At 34.3% G+C, this 25,105-nt stretch overlaps 1 protein-coding gene across 10 annotated transcripts in view; it reads right to left on the reverse strand.

The window, feature by feature from the left end:
* Positions 1 to 16,101, reverse strand: part of LOC141450936 (uncharacterized) — a 246,972-nt gene extending 230,871 nt beyond the window's left edge. For all 10 annotated transcript variants that reach the window (XR_012456444.1, XR_012456443.1, XR_012456445.1 and 7 more), the window contains exon 1: positions 15,935 to 16,101. The gene's annotated coding sequence lies outside the window, so the exon portion shown is untranslated. The remainder of the gene's footprint in view (positions 1 to 15,934) is intronic.
* Positions 16,102 to 25,105: the final 9,004 nt, after the last annotated feature.

The following is a 25,105-nucleotide window of genomic DNA, read 5'->3' on the forward strand; positions in this document are numbered from 1 at the left end:
TATATTATTTTTTAATTGCATAATTACATATTATTAAATATCGTTAAGTATGAGAAGAAAAACCAATCGTCTACCCTCTTTCAACTTAATAAATAACCAATGAGTAATCAGTTTGTACGATGAAATGAAACATCTTAGACATAAATCTAACAATCCTACCACTTCCTGCAATTCATTTCTAAATATAGTTGGGATTTCATTGATGAGATTTCATTGATAAGTGGAGATATAAAAAAAATGTTTCCTCTGTTTAAATTTCTTCAATAAAAAGGCTGTAAAAATCGCAGAGGAAGTCCGAAGGATATTAGTCAGAACCACTGGTAGGGAAATCGAAGTATAAAGAAGCTTTAGGATCATAAGTTTTTTTAGTTTCTTTTAATATTATGCTAAAACTATATTTCAAAAAAGTTAGTACGAGTACATATGATCGTAATGCTTTCATTAACTATATAGTTGAAAAAGTGAAAAATTGAAAATAAAATTCAGGAAATCGGTTAAAAGATTTTTAAATCTAGTGTATCGATTTTCTGTTTACATAATCGATTAACAATATTCGTACTTAATTTGACCTTAGATATGAATAAAACCCATTAAATGTGCCGTTCACTGCACAAATCGATTAACTCCACTCTTAGAAATATCTTTAAATTTGAGTGTTGTTCGGGTGTCTTTCGCGGTGTGAAGCAAGCCTTCGGCACCCGAGCTTGCTCTGCAACTCAAGGGCATACTTCCGTTCATTCATTTCCTCATCTTGAAGTCCTATTTGTCAGATCGTTATTTTCAAATTCAAATCGGTACATCGTATTCAGTTAAACATTGTATTGAAGCGGGTGTTCCTCAAGGAAGCATCTTAGGACCTATCCTATATTTAATATGCACAGCAGACATACCAATCCATCCTGAAACTGTCCTCCTAACTTATGCAGATGATACTGCTATACTTTCTCCTCACACTGATTTCGGTAACTTCACACAGAAACCTTCAAACTCATCTCTTTTCTCTTGAGGAATGGTTTAAAAAAAAAAGGAAAATCAAGTTAAATGAAACCAAATCTCAAAATATTACTTTTACTCTCCGCCGCATCACTCTTCCTCCGATCTTCTATGGCTCAATTCCAATTCCTCCTGCCAATGTTGTCCGTTATCTTGGGCTGTATTTAGACAAAAGACTGACTTGGAACCCGCACACACGACTTAAACGAACTGAAGTTAACAGGCGTTATCGACTACTTAAAAGTCTACTAAACCAAAGTTCAAATCTTTCACTTAATAACAAACCACTGATTTACAATTCTCTATACTAAAACCCGCCTGGACGTACGGTATTGAACTGTGGGGTTCAACGAAACGCTCTAATCTTCAACGAATTCAATCTCTTCAGTCTAAAATTCTCCTCACTATGCTCTAATTTACGTTTCAAATCTAACTATCCACACAGACCTAGAAATTCAGTTTGTAGGTCCAGGTTGCACGAACTCGCTATAAAAGTTTTCATCAGAACTTGCACTCTCATTCTACAATCCTCTTGTCCGCCATTTATCATCTTATCACCTTCCAGATCATCCTCCTAGACCAGGGGTCGGCAACCCGCGACTCTTTTATCCAAATTTTGTGGCTCTTCTGCCTGTCCGAAATAAATTGTATATTTCAATTTTATTGAAACAAATGAAAATTTCATTTATTAAAGTAAAGATATTTTTTCAAAAAGAATTTTAAATGCGATAGGTTTGAAATTGAATATAATTATATTAAAATACAGTACGTAATAAATAGGACTGCCGCCATTTTCATTCAAACACAGATTTAGTTATCATGTATTTGTTTTTTTACTTTGCAATATGTGGAAATAAATATATAAAACGGTTAAATGTTATTGAATATTATAAAATAATAATCTGTGAATATAAATGATCTACAGAGTTTGTTTACTCTATCATCCTTGCGGCTCTTGGTAAGATTTATTAAAATTATTTAAGGAGAAATGACTCTCTACTTAAAATAGGTTGCCGACCCCTGTCCTAGACGATTAAAACGCCCAGTGGCCCCGCGATTTTCTCTCTTCTGAAGAGAGTAGCTAATCCTGGGAGATGACTTAGGGAGTGTTATCACTGGGTAACTTCTCCCCTCAATTAGTGAGTTTGTGGTGGTGTCAGTTATTGTCATGGTTACCAATATTGTATCTATAGCGCTAGTGTAACTTAACTACTGAAATAAAAAAATTTAAATTTTTTTTTAAATTTTAGTCTCAAAAAACGTGGTTTAGCCATAGCTTTTTATATTTACAATAAATTTCCCAAATAATAAAGATTAACACCATTAAATGGCAAAACTTTTTTGGCCATTAAATTATAAATAATTTATTTCAGAAGCTACTTTGTTTAATTACGTGCTCTAATGTAAATCGTTGCATTACAGTAGCTGGCGCTGAATTATAAAGGTAATATTTTTTGAATTAATAATTATTATAAACGGAATTATAAAAACAATGTACACTATTTCATCGCAATTTCTCCAATTTTTTGTTTTATGGAAGCAGTGAACGGCTCAAATATAGATTGTGATGAAACTTTGGAATTAACATACTTAAAAACATAAATTAAAAGTGTGAAATGATTATAGTTTTTATAATTGAATTTGACGCCATGGACCTTTTATGTTTCTTTAAAAATATTTTATTCTTATATTATTTTAAATAAAAAAATGAAAGGAAACAATTTTTATAAATTACAAAACGTGATAAATAATCGGACCATGTCCACCTCGGTGAAAATCTATGTAGATATCTGTTTAAAGTATGTGATTTGCCGGTTTAAATCTAACACCGAAAACACCCTAATGTCCTCCCTAACAGTGCACCGAGTCTATCTCCTGTAGTTAAGTTATTTGTTACGGCTATAGATGCAGACCCATACTTCCATATTGGAGGAGGGGTAAATACGATCTGAATATTTAATGTTGAGTTTGGGAGCTTTGATTATAATCGCTTGAACGCGCTTTTAAAGGAATACATGCTTTCCCTACGTTGTCTTCCTTTCATGAGCATACCAAGTATCCTGATTTTTATTAAAACAAAATTTAGAAAATGAAATTTAAAAAAAAACTAGTGAATTCAAAATTTTTGGTTTTTGATGTGGTGAAAATAAGACATTTAATCGGACGTTCGTCTTAATGGGCTTCAGCGAGCCGAAACATGTTTTACGTCAGAAAATATGGCTTTCACAAAACAGTTGAATCCAACTTAATAAAAATTTTATCGAAAAAAGAATTCTAACATATTTAGTTTTTAGAAATTATCGTCTGAAAAAAACAGAATAAAATATTGTACTATCTGGCTAACGCCAAGTTATATTTTTATATTTTTCACGTATTTATACCAAGCGTTCAGTTCAATCAGAACACGGTTCTTGTAAATGTAAAGCAAGAAATATGTATTTATTTACAGGTAGTACGTCACTTCTATCCAAATTATTAACCTTCCTTGGCACAATTTACTCTAGTTAACAAGCATATTTATAAAATTCCTTAAGAGCTAACAAATTTCGAGACTTCATAAAAACACTGATTACTGATAATAATCGTTCGAGGCAAAGTACCTAAACAACCATAAACTTCATCAAGGCTCCCTAAATTGAACTAAGAAAAGTCAAATTTTTGTTTTTGCTTCTTATATCAGCGAAGTCTTCTTTTATCTAATCTCTGAAGATCGTTTTTCAAATTTCCTTATTTTCTGCTCAAAAAAGCATTCATCGCTTGATACAATATTTTAAACATAAGAAATCTCCAAGTATTTGACCGTATAACTCCTATGCAGGATACAGGCGCCACGATAGACGAGCCGTTAGAGGAGAAACTTGCAAAGCTAATATGTATTGTGGTACTGGGTCCCGGTCCAGGTCTCACATTTTATTTAATTTTGAACATGAGTAAAATATGTTTGCTAGTCGCCTCCGTTCTGTTTCAGAACACGGCCGGCCTCATAGTGCTCTTTCATTACCGGCATCACTCATAGTAAGAGAATTCTAAGAGACTACTAGGAATAAGTTTGATTCGAATCCAGAATCTACACGAGGGAATCGGATGCACTAACATATCCTTTTGGAAATATAAGTCGTTTTCAGAATACAAAATTTAAATGTTCAATTGTGAACTATCTATTTAAGAAAGGTGCAGATCTATTGAACATTATTAGAGTTAGGGGGTAAGCTTAATCAAGAGTAGTTGGAGAAATAATGGCAGAAGAAGAGAATGGTCATGTGTGAATGATGTTGGACAGGTGATTGTTGAAGGTCTGACCAAAGGGCACTCAAGGGGCTGGGCAACACACACGCTGACGGTGGTCGTTAATTGACTATCGATTTCTTTGCAATAGGGTCTGGCCTGCAAGGAAGAGTGGTAACACTTTAACTGGGAGACGTGGGTTCAGTTCTCCCTGTTGTGTTGGCTGTCAGAGTGTGCGAGATAGTGGAGAATAGAGAAGGGGAAGACCTTTGGAACACAAGAGTTTCACTCAACTATAACAGAATCACATTCTACAAGCTGCGCTGTTCAGCTCACTGGGACTGGCACCAACTATCAACTGGATTATTCCAAGCATTAGAAATATACACGACTTTAGTTTGCTAAAAATTTCAGGGTTTAAACTCCGATTAGAACCTTAGCTAGCGATGAAAACTGAAGAATTAAACCCCTGCGAATTTAAAAATCATATTACAAGTAAAGCGCTTAAATGCTGTGGCAATTAGAATATAACAGTAATCAGAAAATGGGGTTACATTTTACAAAATGGTGATGCCCAAAATTACACAGACAACCATGGTTTAAAGACCTGGGGCTGAATAAATGGATGATCATGGCGATCAATTGGATTAAGGTCGAATCACTCTGTCTGCGAGGGCATACCTGTACAATCCTGTAAAGAATACGCTTTAAATCTGAACAATACGAAGAGAAAAACAAAGGTTTGAAATTTGAACGAATTTGAAAAGACCCAAAACGTAACCTCCTATATTTCATAAACTATAATTACTAAAACATTGCTATTTATACCAGTTATAGGGTAAACGTTTCTCAACAATTCGGTAAAGAAATCATTTAAATCAGAACAATATAAAGAGAGATGGACGCTAAATTTTAATCAATGCAATAAGGAAGAAGATTTTTAGTAATGGAATGCCCGAAATATGATAGGTATAAAGATGTAAGAAACAAACTTGTCAGTATCGTGTTCAAGCATCTGGAGACTGCCTCATTTCTGTTATGAGCGCATAGTACGTATTTTCGGAACAATGTTGGAGAGTTGATCGGGTTTGCTAGAGCTGACAATAAGCCTGCGTTTAATATCAGAACGTATGGAAAGGTGATTGAATTAAGATATAAAGTCTACGTTCTTCGGATTGGTTGGAGTGCGGGTATTTTAAACAAGTACTATTTTTATAAACAATTTTTTTTTTCTCTAAGTGCAATTTGTAACCTTTGACTTCCTTATTTTAAGACAAAGAAAATCTACTAAAAAAATTGACTACTGGTCCACCTAAAAGAGTTTTCAATGAATTAAACAACTTGATAACTAACACTCTTGAGTGCTCGTGAACACGTTTTCTTGCAAAACAAACGTAATTTCTCATACGAAGATAAAAGAAATCCTGGAAAATGATATACCGATATCATTTCCAAGCCCATTAGACAAGGAAACTGTTATAAAAAGTGGCCAGCACCTAGGTCTGATAATGATCACATAAGGGCCTAATGAGTTTTCTTAAAAATTTCGATTACTTTTATTTTTCCAGCATTCGGAGGAAGATTGAGGCTGTTTTGAGAATAACTTGGTGTCAATTTTTAGGAAATTTATCTGTTTTTCTAACCGTGTCATCAGAATCGAATTCGGACTGAAACTTTCTGATTACTAACATTTTTATTGCAAAAAAAGTAATGATTTTAGAAAAAAAAAAAATTAAAGTGGCGTCACTCAAGAACAGTGAAAAATATGAAGTTGGCCAATACGTCATTGAACTCCACTTTAGATGCACTACACACAGTAGTGTATATATATATATATATATATATATATAAACTCTTTTCTGACTCAAAGGACCTCAAATAGATAACACCAATGGAAACTCAATATTTCGCTTTTGTTTTTTTAAATAATTATTATTTTGGCAATTAATAAATCAAATTTAATTGCGTAAAAAATTAGTATTTAATTTAAATGGCAATATAAAACAATTAAGTTGCAATACGCTAATTTTAGAGATACAGCTTTTAGAGGATGTGGTTTGCATTGAGTAAATTTTGAGCTCTATTGGGCAAAACTTAAGTATTTAGATGCATGAACGCACGTAGTAGAGTTATGTGAGAACCGCAGTGGTGTTTGGGACTTGGCTATAAGAGATTTAGAGAGCAAGTATAGAGTAAGTTGGCTATACTGGGTCCATGTGTTCACAAAACCGACTTCCGTTTCTCTCCACAATATTGTAGTAAGGTTACCGATTGTTTGTTGGCGGAATTGCGAGAATGTCGTCCACCCAGTGCATAGTTACTTCTCCACTTCCTCTATCATAAGGGCCGTGGAATATTTCTCCCCTTCTCTTACCTCTAAACTGTGTGAAGGTTTCTACTACTGTTATCTATGAAAGTAACTGTTCACACATACACACTAACCCTGTTTTACTACCTTCTCTCTTATCGGAAAACCGGCCTACCGGCTGTATGGTTCTGTAGGAAGTCACCGAATACACGCAACTCCATCCTCCTTTCTCTTCAGAATGCTCTCCACACAGTAAGCATGCTTAGCTACAAGGGTAGACACTGACAAATGCCTAACCTTTTGCCACATTCTTTACCACACACAGAAATATAAAACAAACACAATGACACTGTACATACTTCATCTCAACTAAAACATATTTAGCACAAATATACTCGCATAAGTCAAATACGACTCCCCCACGTATTCTAACAATATTGTTGCCTCCCTCCAACAAAACATTTGGAATAATTGACCCCCTCTATACAACCCTTTGTCACATAGTTGTTGTTCACATATGCCTAGCCCATTTGCTAACTTAATCATTAACCCTTTTTCTCTGCCGAATTCCCTTTATTTCGTCCCTTCTCTTGGGCCGATAACTGTTCCTTTAACAATTTATGTCGTTATATCTTTCGAGAAAATTAGCTAAAGACCTGTCACTATAGAAAAATGATCAATTTTTTGATCGATTTTGAGCGATCTTTTTCTTTAATTTAAGCCGCAACAACTGAGGTATCGGCGTCCAGGCAGTGTTCTATCGTTAAAGACAGCACTGTCTTATCAGTGAGCTATAAGAAGTACCAAGGGAAAAGAAAATCTATAGGCCAACAGATCTATAGTAATTGTTTTATGAAAATATATACCATATATTATACACGAAGGTTTTTTTACCCTTACCGGAAATTACCTCCCATAATTCGTACAAATATTGTGCAAGGTTCTGGTAGTTTCCTGTGAAGCTGTCGTGATAATTGACAAAGTATAGATTGATAGATTCAGAGTTGGTTTTGATATAATATATAAATATAATTATAATAATAATATTTTTGGCGGACTGTACAGACATTTTTAATCAAAACTACTCCGAGATATCTCTCCGGAGATATTTCTACGGTGACTAACCTCACTCTTCACAACGACATGAACGTCCCATTAGTATACAACACGCCAAGACCGAAATATCGCAAGTTCCATACTGCTCTCTCTATTTGCTTTAATCCTCTAGGATTGTCTCTCGCCTCCTTTGACATCCCTAACAATCCATATCGCCGATTGAATCACCAGTGGCCCAACGACTTCCTTGCAGTCTGAAGACCATAAACATCATTAATATCTTGTAGAGAGTGCTACCGCTGGGTAGTTTCTCTCCTCCTGCCTTTCACGCATTCATTTATCTTTCATTGTTCCTATTTACTTATTATGTATATACAGATAGTAAATAACGAAATAAATTAAAATTAAAATAAATATTTTTGAATTAATAAGCAGAGATAAATATTCAAATTTTTGGACAGCTTTTGCGAATTTTTGTTCAACATATCTTTCTAAATGATTTCGTTAAAAATTTCAAAAAAAAAATTTACTATTATCAGATAAAAATTTGAAATTGTGTTTAAGAATTAGTTTAAGTTCATCGGAGCCAAATTTTGGCAAACATTCTGAAACTATGCAATGCTGTGTATACCAAAATATCGTAAAATTTGCATTAATTTATTATTAAATTCTATAGCAATTGTATAAAACTTTCATTTTGTGTTTTATAGAATCATCAGGTTAGTAAGTTACCTAATAGAAATGTCACCAATATTTTTTGAGTGCCTAAAGTAATTCTTATTTAAAAATATACCCAATCTTAAATACATTTTAAGAAATATTTTATTCTCTCTTACACTTTTACAATTAATAAATCGCCCACAAAGTGCTTAAAAGTCTCGTGCTTATCTAAGCTACAAGTACGAATTATTAAAATTATTCTATCAAAATTATTGAAGTTGTGACATTGCTTTTATTTAAACAAAATCTCTCACTTATTTTGGTTCATTACGTCTTTACCCTAGGTTGAGGATAATTTACAGTATTTATTATTATTCTTATAATTATTTAGAAAAGTACTAGCAAGGAGCAGGAAGAAAGAAGTACAGGTGAATAATGTAGTAAATTGTGAACAGAGGACAACTCTGATTCAAGATTGTTAGACACTAGAAGGAAACAGTCTAGTACTTATACAGGACGAGTGAAGTGAGATAAGGCTGGGCCAGAATTTATGTGAGGGTTTTCTTATCTAGGGGTGGAGTAGCCGCTACCAAAACAGCCTTCTTCAGGAGTACTGACTGGCCACCATCAGTAGCTCCCCTTCCGCTAACCACCCACACATACTGTAATGTCCAAGTTTGACAAGAAATAGGGAGAGTCTGTTAAATATATATATATATAACAATCCAACAGCAGTGAACATCATTCTTTCAAATAGCTACTTGAATAACGGGAATCCGGCGTTATTAGAAGAGTTTTCGCAAAACGTAAGTAATGAAGATGGTTAATTTCCATTGTTATCTTGATCAGATTTTTAAGAATAATTAAGGAGAATTTTTAGAAGAATTTAAATTAACATAACTTTTAATTTTCTCTTCAAATTGAAAATTAAGCTAATTTCACAATCACGTTTCAGAAGAAGCTCTTACAAATTCATGAACTTGTAAACGAATTGTAACAGAAAAAGTCGTTTTAATACATAATTTATTAGTAACTAGGGCATCTTCTGTCCAAAATCCGCCGATAACTTTCTGAATTCCAAGTTTTTTAGAAAAATATAAATAACAAAAACTAATACTTCCTCCTATTTAGCCCAACCTGAGTTATTTCCGGCAAGCTTGGAAATGATAATTTCAAAATTAAACAAGCCGGACGATTCAAACTTCTCTTTAGACTTTTTGACAAACGATCTAAACTTTCACTGAACAACAAACAACTTATCCATACTAAATGATTCTAAAATCTGCCTGGACTTATGGAATGGAACTTTGGGGCTTAGCCAAGGCTTCCAATATCTACAAAAACGGATCTTTTCAAATCAAAAACACTCCAGCGAATTGCTAATGTTCCTTACTTTATATCTAACTCAATCTTGCTCCGAGATCTCCTTGTTCCTTATGTTTCGGAAGCTGTAAGAAACCGTTACGTTATATTCCACGCCTCAATTGCAATCTTCTCAATGAAGTAAGTGCCAGTGCACAATAGTGAAACGTTCTTCTTTGGGAGTTTCACCAACGGGTGAATTCTCCCCTCATGTATTCATGTATTTATACTATGTATCGTGTTGTATTAGTTTCACTTAGTGCAGAAATGCACTGCAGTTGTGAAAATAAATAAAGTAAGAAAAAAAGGTATAAGAAATATTTTTTACAAATTTAAGGCGCGTCAACATCTAAGGTTATTGGCGCCCGGAACTTTTTTTGAGTGCACTACCAGCCTCTGGACAGTATTCTCTCGTTACACTGTCCATCACCGGACAGTGAAACTGTAAGAACCTCCAAGGAAGAAAAAAAATCTAAGGGCTATAACAACTGGATTCGAGTCCACGAACTCCGTATTAGATTCCAGTAATCTCTTAACAACTCAGATAATCCCTTTCCTTATAAGAGTCAATTAAATCTAAATAGAAAAACCTAAATGGCCATCAGCTGGATTCGAACCAGGGATCCACGCTTTGGAATCCAGTATTCTCTTAACCACTCTTAACCATTAACTATGTAATACAAAAAAAAAAATCCTTCAATGTTACTCAGTTTTCTAAAAAATAATTATTGAATTACAGAATTGCAGATTCAAAATAAAAACCCTTCCGTATAATGGCGAAAGTAGTGAAAGATTTAGTAATTTTGGGCTGCAGGGAGGAAAGAAAAGATGGGAATTTTGGGCTGCAGGGAGGAAAGAAAAGATGGGAATTTTGGGAAAAAATTGAAGCGAGAGGCAAAAAAAGAGGCCAGTGGTCAAAAGAATGTGAACCTGAGATAGACATTGATGGTCTGGAGAAAATGGAAGATACATGTTTCTGGGTAAATTTGTTTTGGGAAGAAATGGAGATCATTTCTCATTATAATGGAAGAGTTTTACAAACTGTATTATGGGAATACAAGTTAAATATGTTGCCAAAATTCCAAATTTAGGCTAGAACTTCGGTTATTAAAGTAAGTCGTATACGTGTTGAAGCCAGACTTTTTTCCCTTAATGAATTGCGTGCCAATTTCTAGACTATTGTCATGAGATAAGCTAAACATTGATATAGTTCCCAGAGGAATATAAAGTAGCAATTGGAGGGGGGTAGGGGAAATAGAAGATAAGCGGAAGTAACGAAGGTAAATGTCGGGCACAGCAGCATCTCGAACTGAGATAATTATTAGTGCTAGTTTGGATTCTCGCACAGAGTGAATGATGATGGTATACCGGACGGTATATTAGCCTCTAGGGTCCACTTAACTAGGATATATACAGAGATGGATGTATAAGTATATAGTTTGCCTGGGTCTCAATCAACCTGCTGTATATATAGCGTGAAACTGAATGAGAGAATTGGGGAAACTGTAGGAGAATAAAAAGAAAGAAATAGTGTATATTACACAGGCACTGGCCAGCCACCAGTTATTTACCGGGGAACTGGGATAAGATTTAAAAGTATTGGAGTTGGCGTGTCTAAGTGTGCACATGTTATATAGGAGGTTGAGTGGATAGTATTGGTAATGGTAGTTAACAGTGGAGCAGTAATCGTACATCAGTGTTATATCTATGTGAGAATGTATAGGTAAAGGCGTCCGTCAGACACTTGTTTGTTTGGGGAGCCAGAATAGTGTCTATTTCTGTATTGGGCGCCACATCACAATAACACAGAAATGTGTGTGCCCCCCATAGAACACCTATATACATGCTTACTGTAGTAAAAGATAGTGGAAAAGCCCGTAATTCCGTTCTCCTACTACAACGCGGTAACTCTTGACATGTGTTAAGTAAGCGCAGATATTTTTAAAGAGAAATACCTCTTAGGTCGTCCACCTTATTATAGCAGCTAATTTGGAAACCAATTTAAACTCATTAATGGAAGTTTGCTAAATTTCTCATTTCTATCTTTTAAATCTCCTTTAAAAAAAACACTTACAGTTTAAAAAGTTAAGTATAAGGGTTGATTAAACGCCAAAAGGTATACAAATCAGCAATTACCCAACATTTCATTAATGCTTAATTGATATCATTTGAGTAAAGTAAAGTAATCGCCTATTTTTTCAGGCGGGGCTTAACGTCCAACTACCAATAAGGTGTCGTGGACGGAGGCAACTAGCAAACATATTTTACTGTAAATTTCTCATATTAACCTTTAAATAAAATCCAAGGCCTAAAGACCAGGAATCGAACCCAGTATCACAATGCATATTAACTTTGCAGGTCTCGCCTCTTAACCGCTCGGCTACCGTGGCGCCTTTTCTATTGAGTAATTTTACTGCATTAACTTTTCATTAATATTGTTTAAAATTTATTAGATATCACAGACCCTTATGCTGGCCAGTACTCATTACATTCATTCTTTTTTGGTATAAAAATGATAAAATGTACATTACATTTTCATAATAAATAGGCCCTTTATTTCAACTCTATTCCAAATTATTTTTCTGATTTATCTTTAATATGCCCTTTATTCTGAGTAATCACACATACAAGCACGTTAAAGTAGAAAAAGACAAAGTTAGATTTGATTACTGTTGAAATTTGATCACGGAATTAAAATAAAACTTGAATCTTCAATTCGTCTTACAGAAGTATTCGAGAGCATAAATTACACACAGTTAATAACAAATCAATTATTCAACAATAATTATTCATTCGTATTTAATGTAGTCGCTTCAATTCTACTTGAAGTAAAAATTAATTAGTTGTCCTTAAAAAATGCATATCTTTATCTACTTTATATTGCATATACACTACATTGTTAGAAGAACGCCTAGATTAAGAATGTAGTTGAAGAAAACTACATTATTTAATATTAACCTAGATTATTAATTATTAAAACTGTCCGGTAGGACAGTTGTATAAGGGTTGATCGTCAAAAACTGCACGAAAAAGCGTAACGTTGAAAAACACCCAACTTTGACAATTTTTTTCTCTTTTTCTATAAAAGATAAAATTCCCAAATTTTCTTTAAAATGTAGGGCAAATCCTCCTTTACAACTGTAATTTTTTTGCAACAACATAGATATAATAGATTTCGAGAAAAAAGTTGCTGAAAATGAGCAAAAACGGCATTTTCAAAAATGGTTGTTGTTCTTCTTCTTGTTGTTGTTGTTGTTACCTTTTTTGTAAACTGCGTAGCGCCTAAATGCGTGAACCGATTTTCATGAATGAGGTGTCATTCGATTCGGAATTTTATGTAGATGTGCCTTATGGGGGTCTCGACGCTGTACATCGAATGGGAGAGGAGTTAGCCCCCTTTATGTAAGGCCCCCTCCAAAATTATTATTTCTAATTTCTCTGTAAATCTTGGCCCGATTTTGATAAAATTTGGTAGGATGATAGGGTTAGGGCTCCCCTACGTAACATTAAAACGACATTCTGCTCTTACACTTGTTAAGAGGAAGTATAGCAATCGTTTCAAATTATCGAGACGTGAACCGATTTTCATGAATGAAGTGTCATTCGAATCGAAATTTTGTTCAGACTTGTACTTTAAAAGTCTCGACGCTATGCCTCATAAGGAGGGGAGTTTGCCCCACCCAAATAATAGACAAAAAGAAAAATCTATCCAAAAGGTACAAAAATCTCCTTAACAAAAACTTACAGTTTAAAATGTTAAGTATAAGGGTTGATTAAACGCCAAAATGCACACAAATCAGCAGGTAACCAACATTTCATTCATACTTCATTGATATTATTTAAGTAATTTTACTGCATTAACTTTTTATTAAATTTTTTAGAATTTATTAGATTATCTATTATTATTAACGCTTGACTATGTTACTACATAAAGTAACAATGACTTTAATTGGAGAATGAACTTAAGACGACGATTTCATTTAAAAAATAAAATAAATTTAAAAAGACAAAATGATTGTTGCTATTAATTATTTTTGGTGGCTGATTCATAATTTCAATAGGATGAAAAAATAAATGCCTGTTTCAGTCGTGATACATTTATTCTGCCCAGCTTTCGACCTAGGGACTAGGTCATCTTCAGTGCTAGTTTACAAAGTAATATTTTTACATTACAGGGTTGGTTGTGTCTTCTGTCTTGTCTGTTCATGTACTGAGTGTGATCGGTCTGTGTGTCTACACAGAAATGGCAATTATTTTTTCATCTTAACATATTAAAATGATTGTTGTTGGTGTAAGCATTTTTTAAAAAAAAAGTTTATGAATTTTTTAGCCTCATAATTTTTTTATATTTTTTATAACGTATTTTTTTAACCTGTAATTACTAGTTTGATTATTATTTCTATCTTTTAAATGCCACAATATCAATTGTCCAATCACCGTATCATTTTTAATAGATTGCTAAGATGGAAATAAAATTTAAAGCAATTCTCCAAAAAGACGAAGCAAATCTTTCGACTTGCTTGAGGCTAAGCAAAGCATGTCACACACAAACGAGAGAGATCTCACACTTTTTTAACTTTTTTTCTACCAACGGATTACGAACACCAATAAATCCATCAACGTGGGTCTTAACTTCTCACCGACGCACAAACTTTTTTAAGTATAAGTCTCAAAGGTCATATAAGATCACAGATGTTACCCCAAGGTAGTCGTTCTGAGTTTGGCTCGTCAGCCAGACCTCCAAGGTAGGGTGCAGAAAAGCGAAAAGATTCTCCCTTCTCTAAGATAACTTATAAAAAGTATCTTTTCTTTTTTTTAGAACCAGTGTTTTCATTCGATAAAAGGTATAATGCTTCTAAAATTTTTATCGCTACACCTGTAATTTTTGGTGCAACTAGTTTTCGTTTGTTCTATTTCGTTAATTTGGAGTTAAAGTAGAATTGCTAGCAAAAATATATTAGAGTTCAGAAAATAATCTCATTTTTTTGTGCCCATTATCCATTATTATGATATAGGTTGCTTGAAAACATACTGTAAATCACAACTACATGGGCACGACCCAATTTTGGGTTATGGGAGTTTAAAAATGGGTAATGGTTTACGGGTTATTGCATTGAAAAAAATCTATATCTGGAAAAAATGAATAGAAAAGGGAGAATTTGACATGTTTCAAGGCTAACATCAAATGGTTGAGTATAAAATAATGAATGAGAAGATAAATTGGCAGATATTCTAAAACCATTCACTAAAAATTAAAAGAAAGATTCATTCATAACTTCCCCCGCCCCTGCAGATATCCGGTTGGATAATATGTGGATACAAAATCCATTTCTCTCATATGAAAACAATGTTTCAGACCAGTCCGAGGAAGAGCAGTTAGCTGGAACTCCCAAGTGACGAACTGTTTCAAGCGCAGTTTGGCAGTCAAACGGTCTTTCGGATACCCAAATTTAAGTAAAAACAATCCAATTCCTACTAAAATGTACAACAACATAGCAGAAACTGGCTTTTCAGATCTAACTGCAATTAAAAATAAATATAGAAACTGACTTGAAAGCATTGACGCAATATTGAGGACTGCAATAAGCACAACAATTGAAGCAAGAATAGACAAATACGTGAACGAAAATCAGGAGTAGAAAAGACATTAGTATGCACTAGTAAAAAATCGATTTTTAATTTATATTTGTAAAATAAAATTATTGTCCTGCACTTTTTGCATCATTTCCCCCTTCCCCAACGCACCAGGGTCGCCTTATAACGTTGTTCTCATTTTTGGGTTGATAGACTCTATAGATAGCAGAACACTAGTCTAAATGATGATTGGCTGGCAATATCTTTGTCGTTGAGTGTTACAACTCTTTAGGTACCAAAACGTACACAATATCTTCAGCATAATTCCCATTAGAAACTCACAAAAAGTAAAGTTTAAACAAAGATTGGCAAACAAATTGTGGGTACAGCAAGCAATGGGCTGTAGAAAGGCACCAAAAATATTCACCTAACTCAACTCAACATATGATTTCATTTGGCCTTTTGCCACCCGAAACTGGCCTAATTAATAGTATTCTATAGTTCTTGTGCAGGTAGGATTAAATTTATGAATATATTTTTATGCAGTTATCATAATTTGCATCTGCATAAGTGCAAGACAACAGAAACAGATACAGTATTTTATTATTTTCTACAAACGAATATTGTTGTTGTTTCCTTAAATCTACGATCGTTCAAAATATATTATAATTTAAATAAAATAACACCTATCCATAATGCGAAAAGTAAAATCAAAATAATAATAATAATAATAAATAAATACAAGAGAAAACATACCTGAGGAGAGTCGAAAAGTTTCGAGGCGCTGTAGAAAGTTAACTGCAGTTCTGCTGAACGTTTTCAACGTGTATAGTTCATGGTTATTGTTGCAGCGTTACTGTTTGTCTCTCCGGAATTGCTTGAAAACAATAATTATAATATAGATTGTTGAAATATATATCAGCTGAGTTAGAGAAAGAGTAAATGCGTCGAGAACATATGTTTTAGAGTATATTTCAGCTATTTTATTTTATTCTATTTATCTCATTTTTATGAAATGGAGGCTAGAATTATTTTTAGCTTAAAAAATGTAATCATGTCAAAATTCATTCTATAAAGTTAAAATAAATTGGAAAAGCAGATTTTTGCTTCCGAAACGAATAATTTATTAAAATCCGCCAAACGAAAGTTGACCATACAAGCTTATATTCTTCACAATACCCAGAAAGCTGTGCTTATGCAAACAAACTATAAACAAGACACTGCATTTCGTTTAACTATTTATCTAGATCTTTTTCTAGAAAATGTGTATTTAGTGTAATCATAGATAATACAATAGTAATTGTAGGCTTCCCATAATTGTGTCACCTCTATATACCAGAGTCCTTCAGCGACAGAATCCTTAAGGATGAGCTCAAGAAGGAGTAGGAAGTCAACAGAGCAAACCTCTGGAATGACTGAGATAGGCAAAGATAATTAGAACCGTAAGTGAAGCTTGCATCGAGAGAAATTTGGAGGCGCATAACTGACGGGTTTCCTTATGAGGGCGTTGACCGCTCAGGCCCCTGAAGAAGTAGTGCTGCCTGGAATGTGAAAGCATCTGCAGGAAAGTTGGAGGAGTTCACAACTCAACTGTGAAGGAGGACTACAAAACCGTTGTTCAGAAAAGATATAGATTCCTGGTTAGTTGTTACCAGGAGTTGGAAGCTATATCATCTCTTCATCGCTCCCAGATTCTAAGCTTTCTCAGAGGTCTTGAACCGGAGGGAGTACTGTAGCGGGCCAATCTCGCTGGCACTAAGGGAGTTTGGGCACAACAGATCTACGAAAGTCGCAGCGAAATGTACCCCTGCCTCAAAAAAGGTCGTTCCATTGCATTGGACGTTTCTATCAACAACATGTTACAATTTTTGAACTATTATAAGAAATCCAGGTTCAATGGAAATTGATTAAATAGCAGTGAGTTTATAGATGTCCAATTATTGGGTGTTTGGAGGAGGAGGAGACGAGGATAAACTCAAAAATAATACCAGCAAGTTTTTTTGTAAACTAGAAAACTAACCTGTACAAATGTAAACTGACCTTTTTTTTTACAAATCGTTTCTCTGACGAAAATTATTTCGGAAATATGTGAGGTGAACAATACGTATTTAGACGTGATTTAAGTAATTAATCAGAAAAGAAGTAACTATAAGATGCGCAGGCGTACAGTATCGTGAGAGTTAGAAGGTAATATCCCCTAGTGCACTAGTGCCCCAGATAGTAGCGATGATGTGGAGGATAAGTAGCTATAGCTAGCAGTGCTACCACCCTTGCGATCTCCACTGATAAAAAAAAACAACAACATGTTGGCGCGCCTTCCTACAAGTAATAAAAACAAAGCTCCGATATCCCTTCTCCCATTATAACCAAACTCTCCTACAATATAATGCTACCCCACTTTGATACTTCATTGACTGTTTTTTTATTCTATCGATCTGCAGCACCTCGTCAGCTGTTCTCACTATATACCTAATTTCACGTAACCTATTATTATCTTTAGGGTAAGACTATCTATGTAGTAAACTGTGTTTTAGGAAACATTTGTTCACAACTTTTTAAACGGCTTTAAAATATATTTATTCGTTGTCGGAGAAAAAATATACCATTATTAGTGACAGCCAGAGTGCGTTGTGTAAATTATCACATATACACAACCAGTCTGCAGGAATGAATCATATTATCGCAGAGATTGTAGAAACTATTGCCATTTTTAAAGAGAAGGGAGTCTGCATTAATTTTTTGTGGGTAAGAGGTCATTGTGGTATAAAAGAGAATGAAATTGTGGATAAACTTGCAAAGGAAGCCACCAATAGTGGGGAAATGGCTAATTATAAATTACCACACACCGATATCAAGTGTACAATAGCAAAAGCAGCACTACCAAAATGGCAGACAGATTACAGTAATGGTAATAAAGGGAGATTCTATAAAACTATGATAGATCAGTTACCTAGACAACCTTGGTTTAAGGGAACTGTCACTAATAAATGGGTTGTTACGACAATAAGCAGGCTGAGAGCGAACCACGCGGTGTACGGATCGTATCTACACAGGATCAACAAAAGGTCCTCTCCTCTTTGCGTAGATTGCAATGAGGAGGAGGATTTCAAACATATAATAATGATTTGTCCACGTTACGTAGTAGAAAGGAAACGAATGTTTGACGATATATACAGGTATTTAGATGCACCATTTCGCTACGAAGACATTATATTCTCCAGCAACATTTATGTGCTTAAATCTATAGCAGAGCTAACAATGAAATATGAGTTTATTTAAAAGTTGTAGAATGAATGGAAGAAAATGATTACAGAAGGAGTACGTGATTTTAATTTCTGTTAAGCTATAAGGATGGCAGGAGCACAGAGTACTGATCCATCCATTAGTTGTAAGGTTTATGTAAATAGCTGTATATAGTAGAGGGATGAATGTGTGAAGCGAATGTATTTATAAGTAAGAATGGAGAGTGAGTGATATTCTAGTGATAAGCACCTAGACGATGCTGGCTGTATGGCAAAAGCCAATGCCAAAAAAAGGCAAAAAACAAAAAACTTTTTGAAAGACATTAGATTGATATTGATATTAGATTATACACTAAATTTAGGCAATTTTTCTCCTATTAATTTCAAATTTCGCGGCAATTTATGACTTCAAATTGCCATTTGTTTTAAGCACTAAGGAGGAGTACTACATCGGAAATTATGGTCAAAGGGGAGATACAATTTTAAATCGATATTAATGTTATTAAGTAACAAGAACAGTAACGAATGAAGCAAACGAGTGGAGAAGTTACCCAGTGGTAACACTCCAAAACGTTAGACTATAAGTCATTCTCTTCACTTGAGAGGAGATCACGAGGCCACTGTCTTTTAAAGACGTCTCGTCGGGTTATCAGGAAGAGTTCTAGAAGAAAGATTTTGAGCTGGAGGATTCATAGAGAGATTGCAGGTTAAAATGAGGTTTTCTGAATCGTGTTTTAAGCGACAAGGAGGAATAAAAGTAATGTTAAGGTCACAGTGTGTGTAGTCCAGGTTGGGAGAAATAAAATGGAGCGTTTACAATAGTTCGAAGAATTTTAGATTGAAGAGATTGAATCGTTTGGAGATTGGAGCGTTTGGTTGAACCCCATTCGCCCAGATGGGTTTCAAGAAGCATAAATTAGTCTTTTGTTGTCCAGAGAGAGAGTTTTGATTTTAATTCCAATTTATTGCCTGAATAACGGATAGAGGCCTTACGGTCTTAGAAATTAGCTCTCTAGAAACGTACTAGGCTCATTGCCTATTGAAGCTTTTAGGCTTACACATGCGTGATTAGTTCTCTCAAGAAACTAAATCACCAGTTTACACGGCCATGTACAGCTTAACCACTTATCTTATATTGCAGATCTGGTTACAATGATGTTTTTCTCTTTTTGCAGAAAAAGTTTTGTGTAACGAATATCGTGACGATTACACAGCAAAAAATAAAAATAAAAGAGCTGCCTGAATTCTGGTAATGCTCAAAAAGTTTCCTTCTATTACTCCTAAATGCATCAGATCACTGGAAACAAAATGGAATAAGCATGATGATTTAAAAGAGGATCGCATCAAAAACTAGTAACTTCATTATCAGAAAAGTTTGTTTTTTACATTCTGGTGTATTGAAAAGGCCCCCTGTTGTGCTCCATTTGATTTGCACAATTTGCGGAAGAATCATTTGATTCAAATATTGATAATTTCCAGGAAACAACATTTTCAAAATTGCGAGAGCAACTGAAACTAGCCGAAACGCGTGACAAATTATGGTAAATATTCATTCATCAATCTACCAGCGAAGAGAGTAGAGATTGGTACAGAGATTTACTCATTGCACTAACAGGACCCCTTACATTACACAAATTTATTACAATACATTATAAAAATTGGTACAAATTAGAATGTAACCCGAGCAATTGAGGGTATAATATTAATTAATTAAGGGGGGAAAAAAGAATAAATAACCACAACAAAAAATACAAAGAGAAAGATCAGTGTACGTAGTAATGCACTTCATCTTTTTTAATAACTATTCCGCGTATAATTATTATAATTTCTTGACAGTATATGCAAATTAGTGAAAGGCATGTGAACATATCTGTAAATGCATATACTATCTACACTCACAAGTTTCATATAGACGCAAACCGGAAGGAAATCAATCTAAAAAGAAGAAGACTTACGAAGAAAAAGAAAAAAATGAAAGATTAATTTTAATAATTTGAAAGAAAATATATAATAAAGTAAAAAAACAAGGCTTTAACTTTAAAGAAATCTTTATTTATTACAGATTAATTAATATTTTAAATTAGTTGATCCTTTTAATTAAAGGCGAGCAAACTTAATTAATAATATGAAGCCATTAGTATCGGAAATGTCTTCTTTGTTACAACAGTGATTGAACTTCGTTAAATCGAGCCAGAGATGATGAGAACGCATGCGTCAAAAAAAGCAAAAAGATTTGGTGTGAACACTGACACACTTTCTCTTATTGCAGTTAGGCTTTTTTATTTTTTTTTCAATTTTTAATAGACCTGATAATTTTCTACTCAAAAATGTAACTGATCGATGATAAAGTCACAAAATAATCAAAATTTTTGCAATGTAAGAATGATGTTGGCATCTGTGAAACATTCTAGCAAGCACAATAATGGTTGTTTTTCACCACATTCTGCATTTTTTTTTTGCGTTTATTTGTGCTACAATAGAGTAGTAAATGATAAGGTAACGAGTGGAGAAGTTACTCCAGTGGTAACACTCCAAAACATTATATGGTTAGTCATTCTCTTCATTTGAGAGGAGATCACGAGGCCACTATCTTTTAAGACGTCTTGTCCGGGTTATCAGGAAGAGTTCTAGAAGAAAGATTTTGAGCTAGAGGATTTATATGAGATTGCAGGCTGAAGTGGTGTTTTCTGTATCGTGTTTTAGCGACTTCAGTGACAAAAGGAATGTTAAGGTCAGTGTTTTTAGTCAGTTTGGAGACATAAAATGGAGCGTTTACTATAGTTCGAAGTATTTTGGACTGTTGAGACTGAATCCTTTAGAGAGTAGAGCGTTTGGTTGAACCCCACAGCTCTATTCCATACGCCTAGATGGGATTCAAAATAGAAGTATAAATCAGTCTTTTGTTGACCAGAGAGAGTTTAGGATCTATCGTCTAAGAGACTTTTAAGTAGTCGATAGCGTCTTTTAGTTCTGTTCTTTTAAGTCTAGTGTGGGGGTTCCATCACAATCTGCATAAAGAAAAATTCTTTAAATTTAAAACTTGCACAGATAAATCGACAGAAACTACAATTTTCTTCAACTTAAGCCGTACATAAATTTTGACCAAATTTTAATTTTAAAAGCAAAATGTTAACAATAAATTGCAAGAATGTATTAGTGATAATTACTAATTGCTAGCTATATTTTTTTCTTAATCATTCCTCTTAGTTACATCGGCTATCTTGAAATGTGAGGACCCAGAAGAATGATGGAAGTAGGGATTGTTGAAAGACATGGAGGATCACCCGCATTTCTGTAGGGATTTCTTGCACTCCAACGTAATCTTTCTTGTTCACTCCTCACACACCCTGTACCACAGACTGTCTGATACACAGCCCTTCTTAAAGTTGGTACATTGACACCAATTTACTGCCCGATTACCTCTATGTCCAGTTTTACTGTTCTCAACTTCAAACTTGATAACACTTAAGGACCAAATCTGTCAAATTAATCTTAGGAAAGTAAGCACTAATAGCTTCCTATCTGAGACACTGAAAATTTTTTGTAAATCTTAATCAAAGAAATTCTTCCCTTAGTGCCGGTGTACGCCAGGGATCAATTCTGGGCCCCATTCTTTACATAATATTCTTAAATATGTTACCCAACCCTAAGGATGTAAAACTTGATTTCATGTGCAGATGACATGGCTGTCTACACCTGCTCATGGAAGACGGATACCATTGCGAACAGGCTGACAAGAGCACTGAATCAGATCAATAGGTTCTGCAGTAGATGGAAGAATTAACGATGACTAGACTGTGGCCATACTTTGTATTTGAAAGTGAAAAAAATGAAAGTAAGTGTAAATATTAAGCATCTGTCAACTAAATTAACCGTCCTCTCAGGAAGTGTTGCAATCGCGCAGATTATTTATTTTGTGTCTTCACTAGGAATACAAATTCACCCACTGCCAGTTAGAGGAAGTCAGAGAGACCATTGATAAAACCCACTTTTCCGGGCATAGCAGTTTACTTCCAGTGGAAAATGTTATGTACGCACCAATGAATCATAGATACTGGACTCAAAAAGTGAACTTAGTTTACTAACTGCGTACAACTTATCTGATTTATTTAGAAATTCCACTACTTGTGATTTCTCAAGAGACTCTTAACATCCAATTACTCTTATAAGATAATGTAAGTGAAAAGAAAGCAAAGAAGATAAAGCTTAGATTATCTTCCGCCAAAGAAAAACAAAGACATTGTTGGGATCATGAATAAAATTCAACATTCCGTCCATAGGCGGTAAATGGGGTTACTAGAACAACAAAGTCTTTACAATGAGGATAAAAAAAAGAAAATCTAGTTTAACAAATACAGATAAATTAGAAAATAATTAGAAGTTTCCTCATTAGTTTTATTTATTTTAGAATAAAACAACAGAATACATTGGCAAGAAGTCAGGTGACAACTTCACAGAATGACAAACCGAGATGGAAATGTTAAAATGTTCTTATGAAGTGAATGGCAACAAAAAGATCGGACACATTCTCATTAACATCACGAATCTACCTCAAGGCAGAATGGCAACTTGTGAGTCCAGCGTAAAGGTTATTTACACTACGTTGGAGGTCTCACCTGTGTAATATAGCGAAGTTGTAATGTTGACTTTGTTAAGTTTATTATACTTGTAAGTATGGGCACATTTATTTATAATTATACAGCGACATTTAAATGTAGGTCTTAATAAAACTGTTTACAATATATTCGCGACATTAGCAGTTAATAATTTAATATATTCCATCCATAATTCTGTTATAAGAATTAACCTATGTCTAACTAAATCGACTTAATAAGAGATTTTTCTTGAGATCCAGGATATAACCTAGCAGAGGATGTACCCCAAGCTAGCACAGGTTGAATCTCAAGCAAGCAGAGGATGTACCCCAAGCTAGTTGAGGTTGTACCACAAGCTAGCACAGTAAGTACCCCAAGCTAGGAGAGGATGTACCCTAAGCTAGCAGAGGATGTACCCCAACCTAGCAGAGATGTTCTTTTACAAATACTTTTATACTCCTAGAATACGAACGTCACTAAAAGTAAAGTAATCGCCTAATTTTTTCAGGCGGAGCTTAACGTACAACTACCAATTAGGTGTCGCGGACGGGGGCGGAAGCTCATAATTTACTATAAACAATTTTTTTCTAACAAATAAAAAGTAGTCTTACGCGGAATTCGAACTGGGGATCTCCCACTTACTAAACCATGTTCTAGACCACTAGACCAACACCCGTCTTTAAAAACAAGAAAATGTCTCAAAATAAAAGGAATTTTTGAAAGAGAGTTTGAACCGTATCAAGAAAATCTTTGAATCCATTTTTGAGTAGATCTCAAAAAACTGAAAAATTGATTTATTTCTATCAATAAATAAATTTTGACTAAAATCCTGTTATTGGGAGTTTGGAGCAATTTTCGTATTTAATTTTCCATTTGTGATAACCACTTTTATTTTTCAGCGATTTTATTTTTAAATGTGTACATCCGGTAAACAACCCGAAATTAAAAAAATATATATATTAATGAAAGGATAAAGAAATTAGCCCGACGCACGGACTTAATCTTCCGCTGGGATATCACAAGGAATACAGAGCTAATACTGTTACTTCAGGAGACCAGAACAATCCAGGTAAGCCAGATGCCTGCCCTGACGACTGAAACTATGAAGCAGAAGAATTGCTTCATCATAACATACAGAACTATTTCGACACAAAGTAATTTAGAGAGTGTTAAAGTAGTGTTTTCTAAAGCTGCTAATGTTCGTTTTTGTTTCTATTTTCTTTCCTTCCTCTGTTTTTAAGGGTGTAAGAAAAGATAATGGAATATCAGTGTGGTAGCCCTAACCAATCAAAAGGCCATCAATCCAAACAGGCGACTGCAAGAAATGTTAGGTATTTTTGTAGAGGATATGGTGTTAGTTCTTACACTAAGTTCAAGAGGATGTAACATGGATTAGGAGGAGGATTCGTTATGTTGGTTATATTGTTAGTGTGTATGTGTGTGGGGATAAGAAATCAATGTGCTGAAGAGCAGTTGAGTCTGCACAGGAAGTGGGCACTACTTGTGCGTTATTGGTCTGTTGTAGTGACTGCAAGGAATAAGAGACACTAGTAGCATGTTCACACGCACGAACTTACCTTTCTAACGCACAACAGGGGTGGCTAAGTTATAGACTCACTAACTGCTAATGGCTTCGAAACTAGTTCACTATTTACCATCTTGTAAAGAACATTATCTATTCACTCATCTGATAAGCCGTTTTTAAGAAACAATAATAATAAGCAGGAAATCTACTTCTAGTAATTTCTCCGCCTCCAATGATAACCCCAATGTGTTGCCTTTGGTAAATCTTAATACCTTAGAGACAAGGCTCGAGAAATCAGACAACCAGCCATAACAGATTACTGAACAATCAGGATAGCTCTGACAACTTTAAACTTCCTTCAATTAATTAAAATCCATGGTGTCCAATCATAATTTATGGAAATCTACTTCATTGTTCCGTTCCATGAGCCTTATAATTTTTTGTTTTGTTTTAAATGATTTTAAACTTTGATGGATCACACAAATGGGTTTTGATTACGATTAACTAGAAAGTAAGGAGTTGTCGAAAGGCCAAGATGTTATAAGTTCTATTACTATGGACAATA

This window comes from Rhodnius prolixus, unplaced genomic scaffold, assembly GCF_049639745.1.
Source record: "Rhodnius prolixus isolate KJV_2025 unplaced genomic scaffold, Rpr scaffold_8, whole genome shotgun sequence".
NCBI classification, from domain to species: domain Eukaryota; kingdom Metazoa; phylum Arthropoda; class Insecta; order Hemiptera; family Reduviidae; genus Rhodnius; species Rhodnius prolixus.